This window comes from Chiloscyllium punctatum, chromosome 31 (genome assembly GCF_047496795.1).
Source record: "Chiloscyllium punctatum isolate Juve2018m chromosome 31, sChiPun1.3, whole genome shotgun sequence".
Taxonomy (NCBI): Eukaryota; Metazoa; Chordata; class Chondrichthyes; order Orectolobiformes; family Hemiscylliidae; genus Chiloscyllium; species Chiloscyllium punctatum.
This window is the reverse complement of record NC_092769.1, coordinates 44,376,599-44,401,248: the sequence shown is the minus strand read 5'-3', so window position 1 is coordinate 44,401,248 and position 24,650 is coordinate 44,376,599. Positions and strand designations below refer to the sequence as shown.

The window sequence follows — 24,650 nt, the reverse complement described above, 5'->3', positions numbered from 1 at the left end:
TGTGTATGTCCTTCTCTTTCTCTGTGTTTCTGTGTGTGCATGTATGTGTGCGTGACCCTCCCTCGCTTTGTGTGTCCGTGTGACCATCCCTTGTATGTGTGAGTCCGTGACCAGCTTGCTGTGTGCGCGTGTCCCACCCTTGCCATGTCTGTGTGTGTGTGCCCCCTCTCAATTTCTGTGCACATGCCCTCCCCCTCGACATGTGTATGTGCTTGTCCCTCCTTTGCGGTGTGTACGTGTCCCTCCCTTGCAGTGTATGTGCGTGTCCCTCCCTCACTGTGTCTGTGTGTATTCCCCTCACCGTAAATGTGTGTGTTTGTCCCTCCCTCGCTGTGTGCGCACGTGTGCGTGCCTGTTCTTCCCTGTGTGTGTGTGTGTGTGTGTGTGTGTGTGCGTGTCCCTCCCTTGCTCTGTGTTTGTTTGTTTGTGTGTGTGTGTGTCCCTCCTTCGCTTTGCGTGTGTGTCCCCCTCCCTCGCTGTGTGTGTGTCCCTCCCTCGCCGTGTGTCTGTATGTATCCCCCTCACTGTGTGTATGTGCGTGTCCTCCATCGCTGTGTGTGCATGTGTCTCCACCTCGCGCTGTGTGTGTGTGTGTGAGAGTGACCCTCCCTCGCTGTATGTGCATGTCCCGCCCTGGCTGTGTGTGCGCGTATCCCTCCCTTGCTGTGTGTGTATGTGTGTGTGTGTGTCCATCTTGCTGTGCGCATGCGTGCATGGCCCTCCCTTGCTATGTGTGCATGTGTCTCCCCCTTGCTGTGTTTGTGAGTGTCCCTCTCTTTCTCTTTGTGTGTGTGTCCCTCCCTCGCTGTGTATGCATGTCCCTCCCTTGCTCTATGTGTGTGTCCCTCTTGCTGTGTGTGCCTGTTGTCCTCCCTCGCCGTGTCAGTGCGTGTCCCCTCTCACTCTCACTGTCTGTGCGTGCCCCCTCTCACTTTCGGTGCACATGCCCTCCCCCTCGCCATGTGTGTGCTTGTCCCTCCTTCCTTGTGTGTGTGTGTGTGTGTGTGTGTGTGTGTGTGTGTGTGTGCCCATCCCTTGCTGTGTATGACCGTGTCCCTCCCTCGCTGTGTGTTTGTGTATGTTCCTCCCTTGCTGTGTGTGCATGTCCTTCCCTCGCTATGTTTGCGTGTTCCTCCCTTGCTCTGAGTGTTTGTATGTGTGTGTGCATGCGTGTGTGTGTGTGCATCCCTCCCTCGCTGTGTGTTTGTGCATGTCCCTCCCTTGCTGAGTGTGTCTCTCGCTCGCTGCGTGCGTGTGTGTCCCTCCCTCGCTGTGCGTGTGCGTGTCCCTCTCTTGCTCTGTGTGTGTGTGTGTGTGTGTATCTCTACGTGTCCCTTCTTCGCTGTGTGTGTGTGTGTGTGTGTGTGTATGTGTGTGTGTGCATGTCCCTCCCTTGCTCTGTGTTTGTGTATGTGTGTGTGTCACTGTCCCTCGCTGTGTGTGTCCCTCCCTCACCGTGTGTCTGCATGTAACCCCGTCACTGTGTGTATGTGTGTGTCCCTCTATCGCTGTGTATGTGTGTGTATTTGTGCATGTCCCTGCCTCGCTTTGCATGTGTGTGTCCTCCCTCTCAATTTGTGTGCACATGCCCTCCCCCTCACGGTGTGTGTGTGCTTGTCCCTCCTTCGCTGTGTGTCCCTCCCTCGCTATGTGTGCGCATGTCGCTCCCTTGCTGTGTGTGTGTATGTCCCTCCCACGCTGTGTGTGTCCATGCTTCCTCCCTCGCTGTGTGTCTCAGCGTGTCCCTCCCTCGCTCTGTGTGTGTGTCCCTCACTCACTGTATGTGTATCCCTCGCTCTCTGTGTACGTGCGCGTGCATGTCCTTCCCTCACTGTGTCTGTGTGTGTGTCCCTTCGCTGCGTATCCCTCCCTCTCTGTGTGTGTGTACCTTCCTTGCTGTGCGTTTGTGTGTGTCTCCCTCGCTGTGTGTGTTTGTGTTCCCCCCTTGGTGGGTGTGTACGTGTCTCTCCCTTGCTCTGTGTGTGTGTGTGTGTCCCTCCTCATTGTGTGTGTGTCCCTCCCCCGCTGTGTGTGTGTGTGTGTGTGTGTGTGCGCGCGTGCGTGCTTGGCCCTCCCTTGCTGTGTGTGCATGTGTCTCCCCCCTGGCTTTGTGTGCGCATGTCCCTCTTTTGCTCTCTGTGTGTGTCCCTCCCTCGCTTTGTATGCATGTCCCTCCCTTGCTGTGTGTGTGTGTGTGTGTGTGTGTGTGTGTGTGTGTGTGTGTGTCTCTCGCTATGTATTTGAGAGTTCCCCCCTTGCTCTGTGTGTGTGTGTGTGTGTGTGTCTCCCCCTCTTGGTGTGCGTGTGTGTACTTGGCCCTCCCTCGTTGTGTGAGCATGTCTCCCCCCTGGCTTTGTGTGCGCATGTCCCTCTCTTGCTCTCTGTGTGTGTCCCTCCCTCGCTGTGTATGCATGTCCCTCCCTGACTGTGTGTGTGTCTCCCTCTCTCGCTGTGTGTGTCTGTGTTTGTGTGCTTCCTAATGCACATTTTGCTCTCTCGCTGTCTGTGTGTGTGTGCGTGTCCCTCCCTTGCTGTGTGTGTGTGCGTGTTCTTCCCTCACTGTGTATGTGTGAGTTACCCCCTTGCTCTGTGTGTGTGTGTGTCTTTTGCTGTGCGTGTGTGTGTGTGGCCCTCCCTCGCTGTGTGTGCATGTGTATCCTCCTCGATGTGTGTGCGCGTGTCCCTCTCTTGCTCTGTGTGTGTGTGTGTGTGTGTGTGTTTGTCCATGACCCTCACTGGCTGTGTGTGTGCGTGCCCCTCTCTCGCTGTGTGTCTGTAACTTTATGCTTGCGCATATGCGTGTTCTTCCCTCGCTGTGTGTACGTGTCCCCCTCTTGCTGTGAGTATGTGTGTTCCTCTTGCAGTGTATGTGAGTGTCCTTCCCTCGCGCTGTGTATGTGTGTTTGTCCCTCCCTCTCTGCGTGTCACTCCCACAGTGTGTGTGTGTGTGTGTCCGTCCCTCCCTTGCTTTGTGTGTGTGTGTGTGTGTGTGTGTGCGCCTCTAGCTGTGTGTGCGCGTGTCACTCCCTTGCTCTGTGAGTGTGTGTTCGTTCCTTGTGTGTGTGTTTGTGTGTGTCCCTCCCTTACTCTTTGTGCATATGCCCATCATTGTGTAGCTGCATTGTGTTTGTCCCTTCCTCCTGTGTGTGCGCGTCTCTCCCTTGCTCTGTGTTTATGTGTGTGTGTGTGTATGTGTGCCTGTCCCTCCTTCGCTTTGCATGTGTGTGTCCCCGTCCCTTGCTATATGTGTGTGTTAGTCCCTCCCTCGCTGTGTGACTGCCTGTATCCCCCTCACTGTGTGTATGTTCGCGTCCCTCTCTCGCTGTGTGTGTGTCCCCATCCCTCAGTGTGTGTGTTTGTCCCTCCCTCGCTGTGTGTGTGTGTCCCTCCCTCACTGTGTGTGTGTCCTTCTCTTGCTGAGTGTCAGCCTGTATTCCCCTCACTGTGTGTTTGCATGTCCCTCCTTCGCTTTGCGTGTGTATCCCTCCCTCGCTGTGTGTCGCATGTATCCCCCTCACTGTGTGTATTTGTGTGTGTCCCTCCCTCGCTTTGCGTGTGTGTGCCCCCTCTCAATTTGTGTGTACATTCCCTCCCCCTCGCGGTGTGTGTATGCGTGTCCCTCCTACGCTGTGTATGTGTGTGTCCCCTCCCTCATTGCGTGTGCATGTCCTTCCCTCACTGTGTCTGTGCGTGTCCCTCCCTCGCTCTGTGTGTATCCCTCACTCGATGTGTGTGTGTCCCTCACTCGATGTATGTGTGCCTCTTCCTCGTTGTGTGTGCATGTCCCTCCCTCACTGTGTGTGTGCACGTCTCTTCCTCGTGTGTGCATATCCCTTTCTTACTGTGTCTGTGCGTGTCCCCCCCTCGCTGTGTGCGTGTGTCTCTTCCTTGTTGTGTGTGCGTATCAATTTCTTGCTGTGTCTGTGCATGTCCCTCCCTTGCTGTGTCTGTGTGTTCCCCTTCGCTGTGTGTCTGTGCGTGTCCCTCACTCACTGTGTGTGTATCTGTGTGTGCGCATCCTTCCCTCGCTGTGTGTGTGCGTGTCCCTCCCTCATGTGTGTGTCCCTCACTCTGCGTGTGCGTGTCCTTCCCTCGCTGTGTCTGTGTGTGTGTGCGTATGCATGCCCCCCCTTTGCTGTGTGTGTCCGTGTCCCTCCCTCGCTGTATGTGTGTGTGTGTTTCCCTCCCTCACTGTGTGCGTGTCCCTCCCTCGCTTCATGTGTGCATGCCCCTCCCTCGCTGTGTATGTGTCCCTTCCTTGCTGTGTGAGTCCCCTCCCTCGATTTGCGCGTGTGTGTCCTTCCCTCGCTGTATGTCTGCATGTATCCCCCTCACTGTGTGTGTGTGTGTCCAAAATTTGCACCATCAGTGGATTGGCCATTATAAATTGACTGTGGTATTCAGGAATGTGTGGGTTAAGTAAGTTCACCACAAGAAATGCAGGGTTTAATGTACAGGTGGAGGGTTGGGTCTGGGTGAGATGCTCTTCAGAGGGTTGGAATGGACAGGTTGGGCCGAATGGCCTGGTTGCACACGATGGCGATTCTATTCAGGTTATTGTCCAGCCCTGTCAACCATCCCCGTCTCTTACACCTGGCCTTCTCCCCAATATTCTCCCTCACACAGTAATCTCCTCCAGACTCTAAAACACTCCTTGGCGATGTAACCTTCTCCAGTCCTTACAAAGATCGATATGTCTGTCATCTCTTCCTGCTTTTCGAACCCTCCCTATAACTATTCCCATTTGGTACAGCACTCCCAATCATTGTTCCCTCTTGAAACTCCCATAAACATTTGTATCTCTGAAAACTCATCTGGACTGTCTCAACTTCCCTTTGACAGTTACATGCTGAGACCTGCTCTATATCAGTGAAGTAATTAAGTCTTGGCAACTCTCACTGTTATAATTTCCCTCCAGCCTTACAGCACCGAGGATCTGTAGAAGCTCTTCTCAACCCGACAGCCATCTCTGTGTCTGTAATCTCCTCCACTCCGCATAATACATTCTCTCTGAGCTCATCTGTAGTCCACTAAACACTCCCTAATACTGTCTGTATCAGTGTAACCTACTCCAAAAACACAACCTTCCGTATCTGTGTAAATCCCTACACCGGTCCCTATCCCTCTCAGCTCCGTCTAACAATACAACCCTCCATGTCTGTGTATTCACCTTCAGTCCCTACTCACCTCCCTATCTGTGTAACCTTCTCCATGCATTTTTGCTTCAGTCTCTTCAACTGTCCCTGTCAGTGGAACCTCTTCCAGAGCAGAAAACTCCCCTCTTTTTGACTTACTCAGACCACACAACCCTCACGATCTATAACCTACTCCTGTCTGAGAAACCTACCTCTGCAAATTGCTCCAACTCTTCAACTCTCCATAAGCTCCTGCAGCCCTTACATCCCTCCCTATCTACCAAATCTCTTCCATTCCCTAAACACCAACAGTCTGTGGAGACCCGACCACCATCCCTATCAATGTAATCCTCTCAGGTCTCTGCAGTAATCCTGATCTGTCGAACTCACTCCATGCCTGTGCCTCTCCCAATCCAGTCCCTACAAAACCCACTATCTATTTAACACCCTCCTGTCACTATCACCCCCATGTCAATGTAAGCTCCTCCTGTGTCTCCACCATCTACCCATCTCCATAACCTTGTCCAGCTCTTACACCACGATCTGTTTAAACGTCACCTTCCCCAACAACTTCCTCCTGTTTGTGCTATGCTCCCTTACCTGTGAAACTGTTTCTGACCAAAATTGTTATCCCAGTCTCTGAAAAGAAATCCAGATTCCACAGCGTCCATAACCCCCAGAACCTAAGCCTTCCTGTGTCAATAAACATCTCCAGTCACGACTCCCCTGCATATCTCTGTTTGTTCTTCCAGTCGATACAAATCTCTTTATCTCTGTAATCTGCTCAGCTCCCTAAAACAGTCCCTGTCTGTCATCCAGCCCTGGCCTACAAACATCCTTATCCCTGTAAACTTCTCCATCCCTCCCAACATTCCCATCTCCATGAACCTCTGTCAGCCCTACAGCTCTCCACATTTCTGTAACCTCCTGTGGGTCTATGGTCCTCCCTCCCTGTGAAACCACCTCCAGTCCCCCCCCCCCCCCCCCCATCCCTCCCAATCTGGGTCCTCTGCTCCAGATCAGACCATTGCTGTCTCCGTAAACACCTCCACTCCTGACAACTCTTCCCATTTGTGTAACCTCGTTCAGACCCCATATTCTCCAGCTTCCTGAATCCTCTTCCTGCCATTGCAACTAAAACCACATGTTTATGTAATATCCACCAGTGCTTCCACCCTCCCCAACTCAGTAACCTCTTGCAGTCCTAACAAAACACCTAAACTGTGAAACCTTTCATTTCCCTACAATCCTCCCACCCTCCCTCTCTCCTCAAATGCCTTCATCACCATGAAACCTCACAATTACTGAAACCTAATGTCTGCAAAATCCTACTGTCCTGATATTCCTCTCTATCTCTGTAACCCCCACCACCCTCCAGTGCCCTTCTGGGGAACATGGCAGAGGAAGGAAGATTTGTAAAGTCCAATCCATGTAACGGAGGTAGAATTCTGGGAATTACAGATTTGGTCGAATGGCTGTGGTGTGCAGATTATTGGCGAGGACTCTCAAGACAGGATTTACGACTACTTGGAAAACCATAGTTAAATTAGCCACAGTCAGTATGGGTTTGTGAGGGGTCAGGTCATGCCTCACAAACCTTATTGAATTCTTTGAGGATATTTCAGAATAGGTTGATGGCTCATTCAGAAAACAAGTAAAATTGGGATACAGGGAAATCTGTCTGTCTGGATATAGGATTGGATGGACCAGAGAGGACAGAGGGTGGCAGTAGATGGACAGCATTGAGCCTGGAGCTCAGTGACCAGTGGGGTTCTGTTACAATCGGCTCTGGGACTCTGCTCTTTGTGATTTTTGTAAATGACTTGGATGAGGATGTTGGAGAGTGGGTTAGTAAGTTTGCCAATAACATGAAGGTTGGTGGAGTGGTGGGGAATGTGGAGGGCTGTTGTAGGTTGTAATGGGACATTGCCAGGACGCAGAGCTGGGCTGGAAGTGGCAGATGGGTTTCAATCTGGAAAAGTGTGAAGTGATTCATTCTGGAAGGTCGAACCTGAATACAGAATATGGGGTGAAAGGCAGAATACTTGGCAGTGCGGAGGAACAGAGATCATGGGGTCCGTGTCCATGTCAAAATCACCACGCACGTTGGTAGGTTTGTTAAAAAGGCATATGTTGCGTTGGCTTTCCTTAGAAGGGGATTGACTGTAAGAGCCATGAGGTTTTACTGCATCTTTATAGCGTCCTGGTGAGACCACACTTGGAATATTGTGTTCAGTTCTGGTCCCCTGTTTACAGGAAGGATGTGCAAGTTTTAGAGAGTGTACACAGGAGATTTACCAGGATGCTGCCTGGAATGGAGGGCAGTTCTTATGAAGAAAGGTTGAGGGAGCTAAGACTTTTTTTCATTGGAGAAGGGGGTGGGGCGACTTTGTGGAGGTGAACAAGATGATGAGAGGCACAGAGTGAATGAATAGTCAGAGACGTTTCCTCCTATGGCATAAATGGCTATTACAAGGGGGTGTAATTTTAAGGTGATTGGAGGATGGATAAGAGGATAGAGATGGTAGGTGGTCGCATGGACTGCCAATGGTGGTAGTAAAATTAGATACATCCGGGACATTTAATAGACTCTTGGATAATAGTAAAATGAAGGATATGTAGTTTACTTTGATCTTACAGTTGGCTAAAAGGTTGGCATGAAATCATGGCCGAAGGGTCTTGGGCTGAACTGGTCTGTGTTGTGTTCTCTGTCTGGTAAACTGGGTAATAAGCTCAGATCACTGTAAAAGAATATGGCATTCAGGAGGAGCTAGTGAACTGGATACAAAATTTGCTTGATAGTTGTAGACAGAGGGTGGTGGGAGAAATGATGTTTTTCTGACAGGAGACATGTGACCAGCGGTGGAGTGGGTCCCCTGTTGTTTGTCATTTGGATAAATGGTTTGGATGGGAATATTGGTTTCCTGGTAAGTAATTGTTTTGGGTGACACTGAAGTTGGTGGGAAAGTGGACAGTGATGAAGGTTATCTATGATACAACAGGATGGACAGTACTGCTGGGATAGTGGGCTGAAGAATAGCAGATGGAGTTGAATTAGATAAAGGTGAGGTGTTCCATTTTGGTGAAATAAGCCAGGGTGGGACCTGTACAGTTAATGTTCGGGCCCTGGGTAGTGTTTTCAGTCAGACATCCAGTGACCCAGGTACACAGTTCTTTGAATGTGGTGTCACAGGGAGACAGGCTGGTGAAGCAGGTGTTTGGGATGGTTACCTTCATTGGGGAGGGCATTAAGAGTAAGAGTTGGGATGTCATGTTGTATCTGTAAAAGACATTGGTGGGGCCACCATAAAACATTGTTGATCAGTAGGAAGAAGTCATCTAGTTCACTAACCTCATCTGACATTATAAACTGGTCTGGCCAACATGTGACTCCAGACCCACATCAATATGGCTGCAGCGATCCGTCCTGGCTTTGTAACACCCTCACCACCTCCAGCACCTTCACCTCTCCCTGTTCCTATCGTGTCAATGAACCCTGACCGTGGTTCCCCTTCCCACAGCCCTCCCCTTGCGAGCAGACCCATTGTAATCCATTAACATTTACTCCTAAAACACTCTCTCACTTCAGGATTTTAAGTACTTTTTGGTGATCTTCTCACCCTCATAATCGAGTATGATCGCTTTTGTCCTGAGTGAGGGATCAGTGGGAATTTCTTGCTGAGGTTTTCACTGTTTCAATTGAATGTCCTTTTGTTGAGTGTTTTATACTGTTCCTTCAAATGTTTTCCACTGTTCATACCTTGGTCAGTTCTCCTCTCAAACCCATGTAATTGGCTATTTTTGTTTCTAGCTGTAGCTTGTCCTTTCTGTGATTCACTTTAAAACTTTATATTTCTTTAAACTGCACTTTATCACAATTTCCCGAAAGATCTCTGCAGGTGACATGACTCATTCACTAAGTTTCATTATACGGTCGCTCTGCGATAGTTATGTCCCTTTACAGTTCCACAATGTGTTTTTCAAAGAAACACTGAAAAAAAAATTAACTGAACTCCTCTTCCAATATCAATGTTGTCCGTGTGAATGTCCCAGATTATACAAATATTGAAATTTTCCAAAATTATCACAATGCCTTTGTTAAAAAAATTCCAATGAGTTCCTGTTTAATGAAGTGATGAGCAATGGAATGCTGTTTGGTGACTAAAACTGTTCTGCTGCTTGTGTCCTTGGCAAGTAGTAGCCAGAATTTACATTCAGACTGACTCTACTTCATGATCTGAGGCCAAATGCTTTCTCTGTAATGCCTTTGTTATCCATTATTGTTAGCATTGCCCATTTTGCCTGAGTTTGCACAAGATTGTGAACCACTGAATATTTTGTTCACCCTGTATCCGTGTCTCCCTGGTGTCGAAATCTCTTTTATCTCTGTGTCACAAATCCATCAACCTTATTGCAGCAACATTGTCCATTCAAAAAAAACATAATATACTCTCTTCCACAATATTCTGTCACCAATCTATTTGCTGATGTACAATTTTAGTTAAACTCTGTCCCTCCCTGTTCCTTTCTGCTTGTCTTCAGCCACATTCCCATGCTGTTCCATTGCTTCGCCTTTTCCCTTTGGATTTGAAAGCTCCTTTCACCTGCATCCTCTCTGTCAGTTTAAAGCCCTGTCCATAAACCTACTGACATGATTGGTCAGGACACTGCTCCCAGCACAGTTCCAGGGGGACCATTCTAATAGATTTTTTTTAAAAATCAGCTATGGGATGTGTGAGTCTCTGGCTAACCAGCCTTTCTTGCCCAGTCCCAGAAGCCCTTGAACTGAATAACTTGCTCGGCCATTTCAGAGGGTAATTGAGAGGCAAACCCTTTGCTGTGGGGATGTCGTACAGACCAGGTGAGGATGGGCAGATGTCCTTCTCTAAAGGATAAGTGTTTGGATTTGTTGTACATCAGTAATGGCTTCTTACTTATTTGTGGATTGTTAATTATTAATTTTAAAATTATTGATTTCAAATGTCTCCTTTTCAGATGGTGGGATTCAATCCTGCCTCCCCTGAACATTAGCTGAGGTTTTGGATACATTCTCTCGCAATAATACCACTCGGCCATTACTTCACCTGCTCACTGGGTGCTCATCCCTGAGCACTGATACCAGGGCATCATGAAGCTAAACCCATTCTTCCAACATGACTGTGTGATCCTGACATCTTCCAGCAATCTGGGACTATTACTTAATATCGCTCCATTTTCCAGATCGCTGTGGGACTCTCCATGTGTAACCCTCACTGCATCTGTTTAATTTCCCATTCTGTCTATTTCTCTGTCTCCTGTAGGTTCTCAGGAAAGTCCTGACTCAATAGCCTTCCCAGCTGCTGGGTGGATCGTCCATCACCTCATTGAACGCAGTTGGTCTGCCAGAGAGAGACAAAGGGAAAGGAGATCTGGAGCCTTCAATAAGTCCTGTAGTGAGGTAAGGTCACCCACAGTGCACAGAGCAAAGAACAATTAGAGGGCTCCAAACATCTGTTAACACAACATGACATAGATACAGTGCTGGAGGGGAGTACAGTACACACACACACCCCAGGCTCAATCACCATCCCAATGTAAGTTCTGTTATATTGAAACTCACTACTCTACAACAGTGTATCTATGGCATGTCTTGTGGTCCAGTGTCTTTAATAATTTTTAATTCCTATAATAGATCCTATCGCTGTAACCTCCTCCCTTCCCGATAGTCCCTCCATATATTTGAAATGTACTGCATTCCAGACTACCATCCCTATCCCTGTAACATGGTTCAGTGTCTACAACATGCCTTGTAGAACATAGAACATAGAAGAATACAGCGCAGTACAGGCCCTTCGGCCCTCGATGTTGCGCCGATCAAAGCCCACCTAACCTACACTAACCCACTATCCTCCATATACCTCTCCAATGCCCGCTTAAATACCCTTAAACAGGGAGAGTCCACTACTGCTACTGGCAGGGCATTCCATGAACTTACGACTCGCTGAGTGAAGAACCTACCCCTAACATCAGTCCTATATCTACCCCCCCTTAATTTAAAGCTATGCCCCCTTGTAATAGCTGTCTCCATACGTGGAAAAAGGTTCTCACTGTCAACCCTATCTAACCCCCTAATCATCTTGTACACCTCTATCAAGTCACCCCTAAACCTTCTTTTCTCCAATGAAAACAACCCCAAGTGCCTCAGCCTTTCCTCATAGGATCTTCCTACCATACCAGGCAACATCCTGGTAAACTTCCTCTGCACCCGTTCCAGTGCCTCCACATCCTTCCTATAGTTTGGCGACCAAAACTGCACACAATATTCCAGATGCGGCCGTACCAGAGTCTTATACAACTGCAGCATGACCTCAGGACTCTGGAACTCAATTCCTCTACCAATAAAAGCCAGTACGCCATATGCCTTCTTCACTGCACTATTTACCTGGGTGGAACCTGCTCTTCCACACTACCAAGTATCCGACCATTAGCCCAGTACCCCATCTTTTTATTACTCTTACCAAAGTGAATCACCTCACACTTAGCTACATTGAACTCCATTTGCCACCTTTCTGCACAGCTCTGCAGCTTCTCTATATCCCGCTGTAACCTGCCACATCCTTCCTCACTGTCTACAACTCCTCCGACTTTCGTATCATCTGCAAACTTGCTCACCCAACCTTCTAACCCTTCCTCCAGGTCATTTATAAAAATGACAAACAGCAATGGTCCCAAAACAGATCCTTGCGGAACACCGCTAGTGACGGCACTCCAAGATGAACCTTGACCATCAACTACTACCCTCTGTCTTCTTCCAGCCAGCCAATTCCTAATCCAAACCTCCAACTCACCCTCAATGCCATATCTCTGTATTTTCTGCAGTAGCCTACCATGGGGGACCTTATCAAACGCCTTACTAAAATCCATATATACCACATCTACCGCTTTCCCCTCATCTACCTCCTTAATCACCTTCTCAAAGAATTCAATAAGGTTTGTGAGGCACGACCTGCCCTTCACAAAACCATGCTGACTATCCTTGATCACATCATTCTTATCCAGATGTGCATAAATCCTATCCCTTACAATTCTCTCTAAGACTTTGCCCACAACAGAAGTGAGACTCACTGGCCTATAGTTACTAGGATTATCCCTACTCCCCTTCTTGAACAAGGGAACCACGTTTGCTAGCCTCCAGTCCTCTGGCACTACTCCTGTAGACAAAGAGGACACAAAAATCAAGGCCAATGGCTCTGCAATCTCCTCCCTTGCTTCCCAGAGAATCCTAGGATAAATGCCATCAGGCCCAGGGTACTTATCTATTTTCACCCTTGCCAGAATTTCCAACTCCTCTTCTCTACATATCTCAAAGCCATCCATTCTACTTATTCGTGCCTCAGTATTCATATCGACAACAATGTCCTGTTCCTGAGTGAATACTGACGAAAAGTATTCATTCAGTGCCTCCCCAATCTCTTCAGCCTCCACACGCAACTTCCCATTACTCTCCTTGATTGGACCTATTCCTTCCCTAGTCATTCTTTTATTCCTAACATACCTATAGAAAGCCTTAGGGTTTTCCCTAATCCTACCAACTAAGGACCTTTCATGTCCCCTCCTTGCTGCTCTTAGCTCTCTCTTCAGGTCCTTCCGGGCTACCTTATAACTCTCAATTGCCCCTATTGAACCTTCACACCTCATCTTTACAAAGGCCGCCCTCTTCCATTTAACAAGGGATTCCAACTCCTTATTAAACCACGGCTCCCTCACACGACCCTTTCCTCCCTGCCTGATAGGTACGTACTTATCAAGGACACTCAATAGTTGCTCCTTCAACAAGTTCCACATATCAATTACGCTCTTGCCTTGGAATCTACTTTTCCAATCCACACATCCTAAGTCCAGCCTCACCGCATCATAATTTCCCTGCCCCCAGCTATAACTCTTGCCCTGTAGTACACACTTATCCCTCTCCATCACTAGAGTAAAAATCACCGAATTGTGGTCACTGTCCCCAAAGTGCTCACCTACCTCTAGTTCTAATACCTGGCCTGGTTCGTTACCCAGAACTAAATCCAGTATGGCCTCACCTCTTGTTGGCTTATCTACATATTGTGTCAGGAAACTCTCCTGCACACATTGCACAAATACTGACCCATCTAACGAACTTGAGCTATAGCTTTCCCAATCAATATCAGGAAAGTTAAAGTCTCCCATAACAATCACCCTATTACTGTCACTCTTCTCCTGAATCATCTTCGCAATCCTTTCTTCAACGATTCTAGGACTATTAGGAGGCCTGTAAAAGACTCCTAACAGGGTGACCTCACCTCTCCTATTCCTAACCTCAACCCAAACTACCTCAGATGGCAAATCTTCGTCCATCTTCCTTTCCACCGCTGTAATACTATCTTTAACAAGCAAAGCCACCCCCCCCCCCCCTCTTTTACCCCCACCTCTGACTCTACTAAAACATTTAAACCCTGGAACCTGCAACAGCCAATCCTGTCCCTGATCTAGCCACGTCTCCGTAATAGCCACAACATCGAAGTCCCAGGTACCAACCCACGCTGCAAGTTCACCTACCTTATTTCGTATACTTCTGGCATTAAAGTATACACACTTCAAGCCACTCTTCTGTTTACAGGCACCCTCCTTTAAGATTGATGCCATATTCCTAACCTCCCTACACTCCAGGTCCTGCACCCTAAAGCTACAGTCTGGGTTCCCATGCCCCTGCAGAGTTAGTTTAACCCCCCCCCCCCCCCCCCCCCATCTCGGTAGTCTCCTCCTCCAATAAGGTAAAAACAAGGACTGCAGATGCTGGAAACCTGAGTCTAGATTAGAGTGGTGCTGGAAAAGCACGGCAGGTCAGGCAGCATCCGAGGAGCAGGAAAATCGATGTTTCGGGCAAAAGCCCTTCATCAGGAACAGAGGCCAGGAGCCTGCAGAGTGGGGAGATAAATGAGAGGGGGGTGGGGATGGGGAGAAAGTAGCATAGAGCACAATAGGTGAATGGGGTGGAGAAGTAGGTGATAGGTCAGAGTGGAGGATGGGGGAAGGTAGCAAAGAGCACAATGGGTGAATGGGGGTGGGGATGGGGGTGATAGGTCAGAGAGGAGGGTGGAGTGGATAGGTGGGAAGGGAGATAGGCCGTTAGGACAGGTCATGAGGGCGGGGCTGAGCTGGAAGGCTGGAGGTGGGGTGAGATGGGGGAAGGGGAAATGAGGAAACTGGTGAATTCCACATTGATGCCCTGGGGTTGAAGTGTTCCGAGGCTGAAGGTGAGGCATTCTTCCTCCAGGTTTCGGGTGGTGAGCAAGTGGCGGTGGAGGAAGCCCAGAGCCTGCTTGTCCTCGGCAGGGTGGGAAGGGGAGTTGAAATGAAGGGTCACAGGGCGGTGGGGTTGATTGGTGCGGGTGTACCAGAGATGTTCCCTAAAGTGCTCTGCTAGGAGGTGTCCAGTCTCCCCAATGTAGAGGAGACCGCATCGGGAGCAACGGATACAATAAATGATATTGGTGGATGTGCAGGTAAAACTTTGGATGTGGAAGGATCCTTTGGGGCCTTGGATGGTGGTGAGGGGGAGGTGTGGGCGAAGGTTTTGCAATTCCTGCAGTGGCAGGAGAAGTTGTCAGGAAGGGAGGCTGGGTTTTTGCGGGGTGTGGAACTGACCAGGTAGTCAAGAAGGGAATGGTCTTTGCGGAAAGTGGAGAGGGGTGGGGAGCTAAATATATCCCTGGTGGTGGGGTCCGTTTGGAGGGGGCGGAAATGGCGGCAGATGATTTGGTTTATGCGAAGGTTGGTAGGGTGGAAGGTTAGCACCAGGGGCGTTCTGTCCTTGTTACGGTTGGAGGGGTGGGGTTTGAAGGCGGAGGTGCGGGATGTGGACGAGATGCATTGGAGGGCATCTTTTACCACGTGGGAAAGAAAATTCCGATCTCGAAGGAAGGAGGCTATCTGGTGTGTTCTGTTGTGGAACTGGCCCTCCTGGGAGCAGGTACAGCAGAGACGGAGGAATTGGGAATAGGAGTTGGGAATTTTGCAGGCGGTAGGGTGGGAAGATGTGTAAACTAGGTAGCTGTCGGTAGGTTTGTAAAAAATGTCGGTGTCAAGTTGGTTGTCATTAATGGGGATGGAGAGGTCCAGGAAGGGGAGGGAGGTATCAGAGATGGTCCAGATAAATTTAAGGTCAGGGTGGAATGTGTTGGTGAAGTTGATGAATTGCTCAAACTCCTCGTGGGAGCACGATGTGGTGCCAATGCAGTCATCAATGTAGCGGAGGAAGACGTGGGGAGTGGTGCCATTGTAACTACGGAAGATGGACTTTTCTACGGAGCCAACAAAGAGACAGGCATAGCTGGGGCCCATACGTGTTCCCATGGCTACCCCTTTGGTCTGGAGGAAGTGGGAGGATTTGAAGGAAAAATTGTTAAGGGTGAGGACAAGTTCAGCCAAACAAATGAGAGTATTGGTGGAAGGGTACTGTTAGGGACATCAGGAGAGGAAGAAACGGAGGGCTTGGAAGTCCTGGTCATGGTGGATGGAGGTGTAGAGGGATTGGATATCCATTGTGAAGATGAGGCATTGGGGGCTGGGGAAACGGAAGTCTTGGAGGAGTGGAGGCTGTGAGTGGGGTCTAGAATGATTGTGGGTAGTTCCTGGACTGGGGGATAAGACAATGTCGAGGTAGGCAGACATGAGTTCGGTGGGGTATGAGCATGCTGAGACAATGGGTCGGCCAGGGTGGTCAGGCTTGTGGATCTTGGAAGGAGGTAGAACCGGACAGTGGGGGATCCCGGACAATGAGGGTAGAAGCTGTGGGTGGGAGATCTCCTCTTGATGTGATGAGGTTCAATATGGTCTGGGAGATGACTGTTTGGTGATGGGAGGTAGGTCATGGTAGAGGGGCTGGTAGGAGGAGGTGTCTTTGAGTTGGCATCATGGCTTCAGTGGTGTCGAGGTCAGTGCACCAGACTACCACTGCACCCCCTTTATCTGTTGGTTTGATGGTGAGGTCGGTATTGGAGCAGAGGAAGTGGAGGGCTGCACGTTGTGAGGGTCAGAGGTTGGAGTGGGGGAGGGGGTAGATAGGTTGAGGCGGTTAATGTCTTGGTGGAAGTTGGAAATGAAGAAATCGAAGGCAGGTAATAGACCAGCGCGGGGTGTCCAGGTGGATGGAGTGTATTGGAGGCTGGCAAAGGGGTCCTCAGAAAATAGGCGGGAGTCTTCATTGTGAAAGTAAGCTCTGAGGCGGAGGTGGTGGAAGAAGTGTTCGATGTCACGGCGTGTATTAAATTCATTGATGCATGAACGGAGGGGGATAAAGGTGAGGCCTTTGCTGAGGACTGATCATTCGTCCTCAGTGAGGGGGAGGTCTGGGGGAATGGTGAAAACTCGGCAGGACTGGGAGCTGGGACCAAGTGTAGGTGTGGAGCTGGGGGAGGCGACGGAGCCTGTAACTGGAGTGGGTGTGGTGTTAGGGGGAATGGGGATGGAGTCATGAGCAGGGGTGGTGTTCCCCTCAGGGTTCTGGGGGCAGGAATGGTGACGGTGGGACCTGGGGGGGTATCAGCAGAATGCAGATGAGTGGCGTTAGTGGGGGCGGGAGTGGTGGCAAACTCGGCAGTGGGGGCGTGTGGAAGTCATTGGGTGTGTGACATCAGTGATGATGTGAGAGGCGGAAGTGATGTCACTTGTGGTGTATGAGGAATTGTGAGGGGCGGAAATGGCATTTACTTTATTTTAACCAATAATTTCCTGTCACAAATCTGTTTGACAATGTCGTATTTTTATTAAACTCAGTCCCTTACTGTTTCTTTCTTTTGGCCTTCATCCACATCTCCATGGTGTTCCAATTATTCAACCTTTATCTTTGGACTTGGGAATTTCCATTCACCTCAGACCTGTCCCCCTCCTCATCTGTGTCCATTTATAGCACAATCCTGGTACCAGAGGAGCCTCTCCCAATAAAATAGCTCAGTCCTCCCTGAGTACTGGTAGCAGTGCTCACTGGTCAGAACCACTTCTGATGATACCATTGTGTGATCCTGATACATTCCTGCACTCTGCTGTTATCACACTGTCTCTCTCCATGTGGTTGCCCTCACTGTGTGGGTCTAATTGCTGCCTCTGTCAGTGTCTCTCACTCTTGCAGCTACTCCAGATCCTGAGCCAACAGCATTCTCCACTCCAGAGGGAAGCAACTGCACAGGCCACGGATGGAGACTGGGAATTTCCAGATCTCCATGGGACTCAGTGCCATTCTCCATGTGTAACCTTCATTGCATTAGTCTAATTTCCCATTCTGTCTCCTGTAGGTATTCCTGATATCCCTGACTCCAGAATTCCCAACTCCTATCTCGTCCATCACCACATTGAAGACAGTTGGTCAGCCAGAGAGAGATGGAGAGTGAGATCTGGAGCCTTCAGTAAATCCTGCACCCGATAAGATCACTCACAGTAAACAGCACAGGGAGGAGTTAGTGGACTTTAATTCAGACCCTGAGGGCATGATGTCAGAACAATGCTGGGCAAGGAACATGAGAAAATTCTCAGGCTTCATGATCACCATCTTGTCTGTAAATTCATCTGTTCCACAGAACCCTCCCTATGTCTGTCAATTTCTCCACTGTCTGTTTCATCGATCTCTATCTCTATCAGCCCCTACAATCCTGCTTATCCCTGTAAGCTCCTCATATCAGTAAAACTCTCCAAGTTTCTGCCTTTGCCTTTAATCCCGGGTTCTGTCACATCTCTCCTTAACTGAAGAAAAACCATCTCTTCAGTTCCTTAAGCCATCCTGTTCAGTGTAGTCCTTTCCAGATCTGAAAAACCTCCCTGTCTTTGTGACTTTTTTTGATCTCCTATGACCTTCATGATCTCTGTAACCTTCCCGTCATGACAACAAAAAAGCTCTGTACATTAGTAACCTCCTCCAGCTGTTAGACTCCTTCTTGTCTCTGGGCACAAAGCAGAGTGACCCTGCTTCTCTCATAAATTAGTTTCTCCATTTATAATGATGACTATGAACTCTTCCTGTCTCTAAAACGCACTCAGTCTCTGTAAACTCTCCTGGTCCCGATTGATGTAATTTCCTTCGGTAACTAACTTTATACCTTTAATCTCCTCCAGACGCGACCACACAGTTTATTTCTATAACCTCCATGAGTGATGGAGTCATAGAGGTGTACAGCATGGAAACAGACACTTCAGTCCAACCCGTTCATGCCGACCAGATATCCCAACCCAATCAAGTCCCACCTGCCAGCACCCGGCCCATATTCCTCCAAACCCTTCCCATTCATATACACATCCAAATGCCTCTTAAATGTTGCAATTGAACCATCCTCCACCACATCCTCTGGCAGCTCATTCCATACACGTACCACCCTCTGCGTGAAAAAGTTGCCCCTTAGGTCTCTTTTATAGGACTAAGTCTCTCGCCCTAAACCTATGCCCTCGAGTTCTGGACTCCCTGACCCCAGGGCAAATACTTTGTCTATTTATCCTGTCCTATCCATGCCCCTCATAATTTTGTAAACCTCTATAAGGTCACCCCTCAGCCTCCGAACTCCAGGGAAAACTGCCCCAGCCTGTTCAGCCTCTCCCTTTAGCTCAAATCCTCCAATCCTGGCAACATCATTGTAAATCTTTTCTGAACCGTTTCAAGTTTCACAACAATTCTTCCGATAGGAAGGAGACCGGAATTGCACAAAATATTCCAACAGTGGCCAAACCATTGTGCTGTACAGCCACAACATGACCTCCCATCTCCTGTACTTAATACTCTGACCAATAAAGGAAAGCATACCAAATGCCGCCTTCACTATCCTATCTACCTGTGACTCTACTTTCAAGGAGCTATGAACTTGCACTCCAAGGTCTCTTTGGTCAGCAACATTCCCTAGGACTTTTCCATTACGTGTATATGTCCTGCTAAGACTTGCTTTCCCAAAATGCCGCACATCGCATTTATCTGAATTAAACTCCATCTGCCAGTTTGCCCATTGTCCCATCTCGTCCATATCCTGGTGTAACCCTCTTCGCTGTCCACTACACCTCCAATTTTGGTGTCATTTATAAACATACTAACTATACCTCTTATGCTCGCATCCAAATCATTTATAAATGACAAAAAGTAAAGGGCCCAGCACTGATCCTTGTGGCACTGCACTGGTCGCAGGCCTCCAGTCTGAAAAACAGCCCTCCACCACCACTCTGTCTTTTACCTTTGAGCCAGTTCTGTATCCAAATGGCTAGTTCTCCCTGTATTCCATGAGATCTATTCTTGCTAATCAGCCTCCCATGGGGGACCTTGTCGAATGCCTCACTGAAGTTCATATAGATCACATCTATCACTCTGCCCTCCTCAATATTCTTTGTTACTTCTTCAAAAAACTCAATCAAGTTTATGAGACATGATTTCCCACGCACAAAGCCATTCCTAATCAGTCCTTGCCTTTCCAAATACATGTGCATTTTGTCCCTCAGGATTCCCTCCAACAACTTGCCCACCACTGAGTTCAGGCTCACCGGTCTATAGTTCCATCGCTTGACTTTACCATCCTTCTTAAACAGTAGCACCACTTTTGCCAACCTCCAGTCTTCTGGCACCTCACCTGTGATTATTGATGATACAAATGTCTCAGCAAGAGGCCCAGCAATCACTTCTCCACCTTCCCACAGAGTTCTCGGGTTCACCTGATCAGTTCCTGGGGGTTTATTCACCTTTTACCATTTCAAGACATCCAGCACTTCCTCCTCTGTAATCTGGACGTTTTGCAAGATGTCATCATCGATTTCCCTACAGTTTATATCTTCCATATGCATTTCCACAGTAAATACTGATGCAAAATATTTATTTAGTATCTTCCCCATTTTCTGCGGCTCCACACGAAGGCTGCCTTGCTGATCTTTGTGGGGCCCTGTTCTCTCCCTAGTTACCCTTTTTTCCTTAATATATTAGTAAAAACCCTTTGCATTCTTCTTAATTCTCTTTGTCAGACCAATCTCATGTCCGCGTTTTGCCCTCCTGATTTCCCTCTTAAGTATACTCCTACTTCCTTTATACTCTTCTAAGGATTTACTCGATCTACTCTGTCTATACCTGACATATGCTTCCTGCTTTTTCTGAACCAAACACTCAATTTCTTTAGTCATCCAGAATTCCCAATAATTACCAGCCTTCCATTTCACCCTGACAGGAATATGCTTTCTCTGGATTCTCATTATCTCATTTCTGAAGGCTTCCCATTTTCCAGCCGTCCCTTTAGCTGCGAACATCTTCCTCCAATCAGCTTTCAAAAGTTCTTGCCTTATACCGTCAAAATTGGTCTTTCTCCAATTTAGAACATCAACTTTTAGATCTGGTCTATTCTTTTCCATCACTATTTTAAAACAAATAGAATTATGGTCGCTGGCCTCAAAGAGCTTCCCCCACTGACCCCTCAGTCACCTCCCCTGCCTTATTTCCCAAGAGTAGGTCAAGTTTTGCACCTTCTCTAGCAGGTACATCCACATACTGAATAAGAAAATTGTCTTGTACACACTTAAGAAATTCCTCTCCATCTAAACCTTTAACACTATGGCAGTCCCAGTCAATGATTGGAAAGTTAAAATCCCCTACCATACCTACCCTATTATTCTTACAGATAGCTGCGATCTCCTTACAGGTTTGTTTGGCAATTTCCTTTTGACTATTGGGGGGTCTGTAATACAATCCTAATAAGCTGATCATACCTTTCTTATCTCTCAGTTCCACCCAAATAACTTTGCTGGATGTATTTCTGGGAATATCCTTCCTCAGCACAGCTGTAATGCTATCCCTTATCAAAAATGCCACTCCCCTTCTCTCTTGCCTCCCTTTCTATCCTTCCTGTAGCATTTGTATCCTGGAACATTAAGCTGCCAGTCCTGCCCATCCCTGAGCCATGTTTCTGTAATTGCTATGAGATCCCAGTCCCATGTTCCTAACCAGGCCCTGAGTTAATCTGCCTTCCCTGTTAGACCCCTTGCATTGAAATAAATGCAGTTTAATTTATTAATCCTACTTGTCCCTGCCTGTCCTGACTGTTTGACTCACTTCTGTTCTCAGCTGTACCCGTCTCAGATCGAGCTCCCAAAATCCTCCCTGTGGTTGTTATCACGGCCCATCCCTGCATTCCTCCAAATCACTGTAAAGTCCTCCCATTCCTAAAACCCACCCTGTATCTGTCACCTGTCCCAGATTCCACAACCCTCCCTATCTCTGTAAGACACCACCCCCCCACCCATCCCCCGTCCCAGTTACTACAGCCCCCTGTACCACTAAATGCCAGTACTCACTATAATATCAGAATAAGGTGTGAAAGCAGGAGTACTGTACTGGGTTGGATGATCAGTCGTGATCATATTGAATGGTGGGACCGACTCTGTGGTCAAATGGCCAATACCTGCTCTTCTTTCCTGTGCTTCTCTATAAACTTACTATCTACATAACCTCCTTCATTCTCCACAGCCCTCCCTCTCTCCATAAACTCCTTCAGTCTCCATGACTCTTCCTATCCATGTAACCTGAATCATTCCCCACGAACCTCCCGAACTCTATAACCTCCAAAAGGCCCCACGGCCCTCCCTATCTCCATAATCTCATCCTGACCCAACGACCCTCCCGTTCAGAGTAACCTCCTTCAATCCCCATGATCCTCCTCATCTGTGCAACCTCCTTCAGGCCCAACAGCCCTGCAGATCTCTTTGGCCCCTTTCAGGCCCCACAACACTCCCTATCTCCATAATGTCCTTCAGTCACCACTGCACTGTCTGTGTCCATAATCTAATACAGTCCCCACATCACTCCCTATCTCCATAATGTCCTTCAGTCCCCACGACCCTCCTTATTTCCAAAACCTCTATTACCTGTTGAACCTGTAAGCTACATTTTTCAGATTGATAAACACGAACTCCCATAACTCTTTCTGCTGCCAGTCTGAAACCAAACAGTGTTAACCTGACAGTAGGTTGGGAGCTGAAAAATGTTTGAAAGGATATGTCAACGAACAATAACTGGACCCTTAGAAACACTTTTAAGAAAAAGAGAATGTGTTTTTGAACCTGTTGGATATTGTTTTTTTTTGGTGTGAATATAAATAGCAGAATAGATACGGGTGTAGGAGCGATTGTACCGAGAATACGGTTTACTTGAATTATCAGAAACCTTTACACAAGTTTCAATAAGGGCTAAAGAGTAACTTGGTAGAGAATAGGGCACCTTAACTATCAGGAGGTGGGTGAGATATTAGACAAAATAGTGTTGTCAGAATTTACTGTGGAGAAAGACATGGAAGCTCAGGAAATTGGGGAAATAAATAGTGATGTTTTGGAAAGAATCCTCACCAGAGAAGAAAAAGTGCTGGAATCTTAAAACAAATAAAGGTAGATCAATCTTCAATAGCTCATTAGGTTGATCCTAGAATATTGTGGGAATCTGGGGACGAGATTACAGTGTCCCTAACAGAGATATTTATATTATCAACAGACACAGTGAGGTGTTGGAAGACTGGAGGGTGGCTAATGCTGTTCCGTCACTTAAGGTCTGCAGGGAGCAGTCAGGAAATCACAGCCCAGTGAGCCAGTGCTGGGTACGTTGTTGGACGAGATTTTGAGAGAAAGGAGCTACATATATTTGGAAAGGCAAGGGCTGATTAGAGATAGTCAGCATGGCTTTGTGAGTGGGAAACAGTGTTTCACAAACCAGATTGACTCTTCGAGGAGTTGACCAAGAGATAGATGAAGGCAGAGCAGTCAGCGTTGTCTACATGAACTTCAGCAAATCATTTGACAAGATTCCAAGGGATGTAGAACATCTAGTCAAGAGGAAGAAGGAAGCTAACTTAAGTTTGAGGAACCAAGGATCAGAAGCAGGGCTCTAGAGAGTTACATCGGGCAGCACGGTGGCTCAGTGGTTAGTAGTGCTGCCTCACAGCATGAGGGACGCGATTTCAATTCCAGCCATAGGCGACTGTCTGTGTGGAGTTTGCACATTCTCTCCATGTCTGCGGGGGTTTCCGACAGGTGCTCCGGTTTCCACCCACAGCCCAAAGATGTGCAGGTTAGATGAATCAGCCATGTGTTGTTCAAGAAAGGGAATAGAGATAATCCTGGGAATCACAGACCTGTCAGGCTTCTGTCTGTGATGTGCAGATTATTGGAGACTCTGAGATACAGGATTTATGATTCCTTGGAAAACCATAGTTTGATTAGAGGAAGTCATCATGGCTTTGTAAGGGACAGGTCATGCCTCACAAATCTTGTTGAATCCTTTGAGAATGTGACAAAACAGATTTATGGCTCATTGAGAAAGTACAGAGCATGGGATGCAGGGAAACCTGCCTGTCTGGATACAGGATTTCTGGCCCATAGAAGACAGAGGGTGATGACAGGTGGAAAGCATTCAGCCTGGAGCTCAGTGACCAGTGGGTTTATGCAGGGAGAGGTCAAAATGTCTCTGCTCTTTGTGATTTTATGGACGACTTAGATGTGTGAGTGAAAGAGTGGGTAAGTAAGTTTGATAATGACACGAGGGTTGGTGGAGTGGTGAATAGTGTGGATGTCTGCTGGAGGTTGCAATGGGACATTGATAGGATGTAGAGCTGGGCTGAGAAGTGGCAGATGAAGTCAAATCTGGAAAAGTGTGAAGTGATTCATTTTGGAAGGTGAGACTTGAATGCAGAATACAGGGGTAAAGGCAGAATACTGAATAGTGTGGAGGAACAGATGAATCTTGGATTTCATGACCAGAGATCCATCAAATCTGCCACCAACCTGATAGTGTTGTTAAGAAAGAATATGTTGTATTGACTTTCATTAGCTGGGGGATTGAGTTTTAAAGCCATGAGGTTATGCTGCAGCTCTATACAGCCCTGTTTAGATCCCAATAGAATATTGTGTTCAGTTTTGTTCCCTTCATTACAGGAAGGATGTGTAAGCTTTAGAGAGGGTAAAGAGGAGATTTACCAGGATGCTACCTGGACTGGAGGGCAGGTCTTATGAAGAAAGGTTGAGGGAGCTAAGGCTTTTCTCATTGGAGTGAAGAAGGGTGTGGTGTGATTTGGTAGAGGTGAACAAGATGGTGTGAGGCAAAGATAGAGTGAACAGTGAGAGACCTCTTTATCCCATGGCATACATGGTACAAGGGGGCATAATTGTAAGGTGATTGGAGGATGGGTAAGGGGAGATTTCAAATGTAGGTTCTTTGCACAGAGAGTGGTGGGTGGGTGTAACGGGACATTTTAACAGACTCTTGGATGGGCAAAATGAAGGGTATATAAGTTAGTTTTATCTTACAGTCGGGTAAAAGATGGGCATGGCATCATGGCCGAAGGGTCTTGTGCTGTACTGTTCTGTGTTCTACATTCTGTCTGGTAAACCGGTTAATAAGCTCAGATTAATGTAAAAGGATATGGCATTCAGGGGGAGCTAGTCAACTGGATACAAAATTGGGCTTGATGGTAGGAGACAGAGGGTGATGGGAGACATGTTGCCTTTCTGACTGGAGACATG

General features: G+C 47.9%; 1 long non-coding RNA gene across 1 annotated transcript in view; it reads left to right on the top strand.

The window, feature by feature from the left end:
* The first annotated feature begins 10,441 nt into the window (after window positions 1-10,441).
* Window positions 10,442-24,650, top strand: part of LOC140456818 (uncharacterized) — a 32,085-nt gene continuing 17,876 nt past the window's right edge. Inside the window, exon 1 of the long non-coding RNA XR_011953154.1 lies at window positions 10,442-10,572. This is a non-coding gene — a long non-coding RNA (uncharacterized lncRNA). The remainder of the gene's footprint in view (window positions 10,573-24,650) is intronic.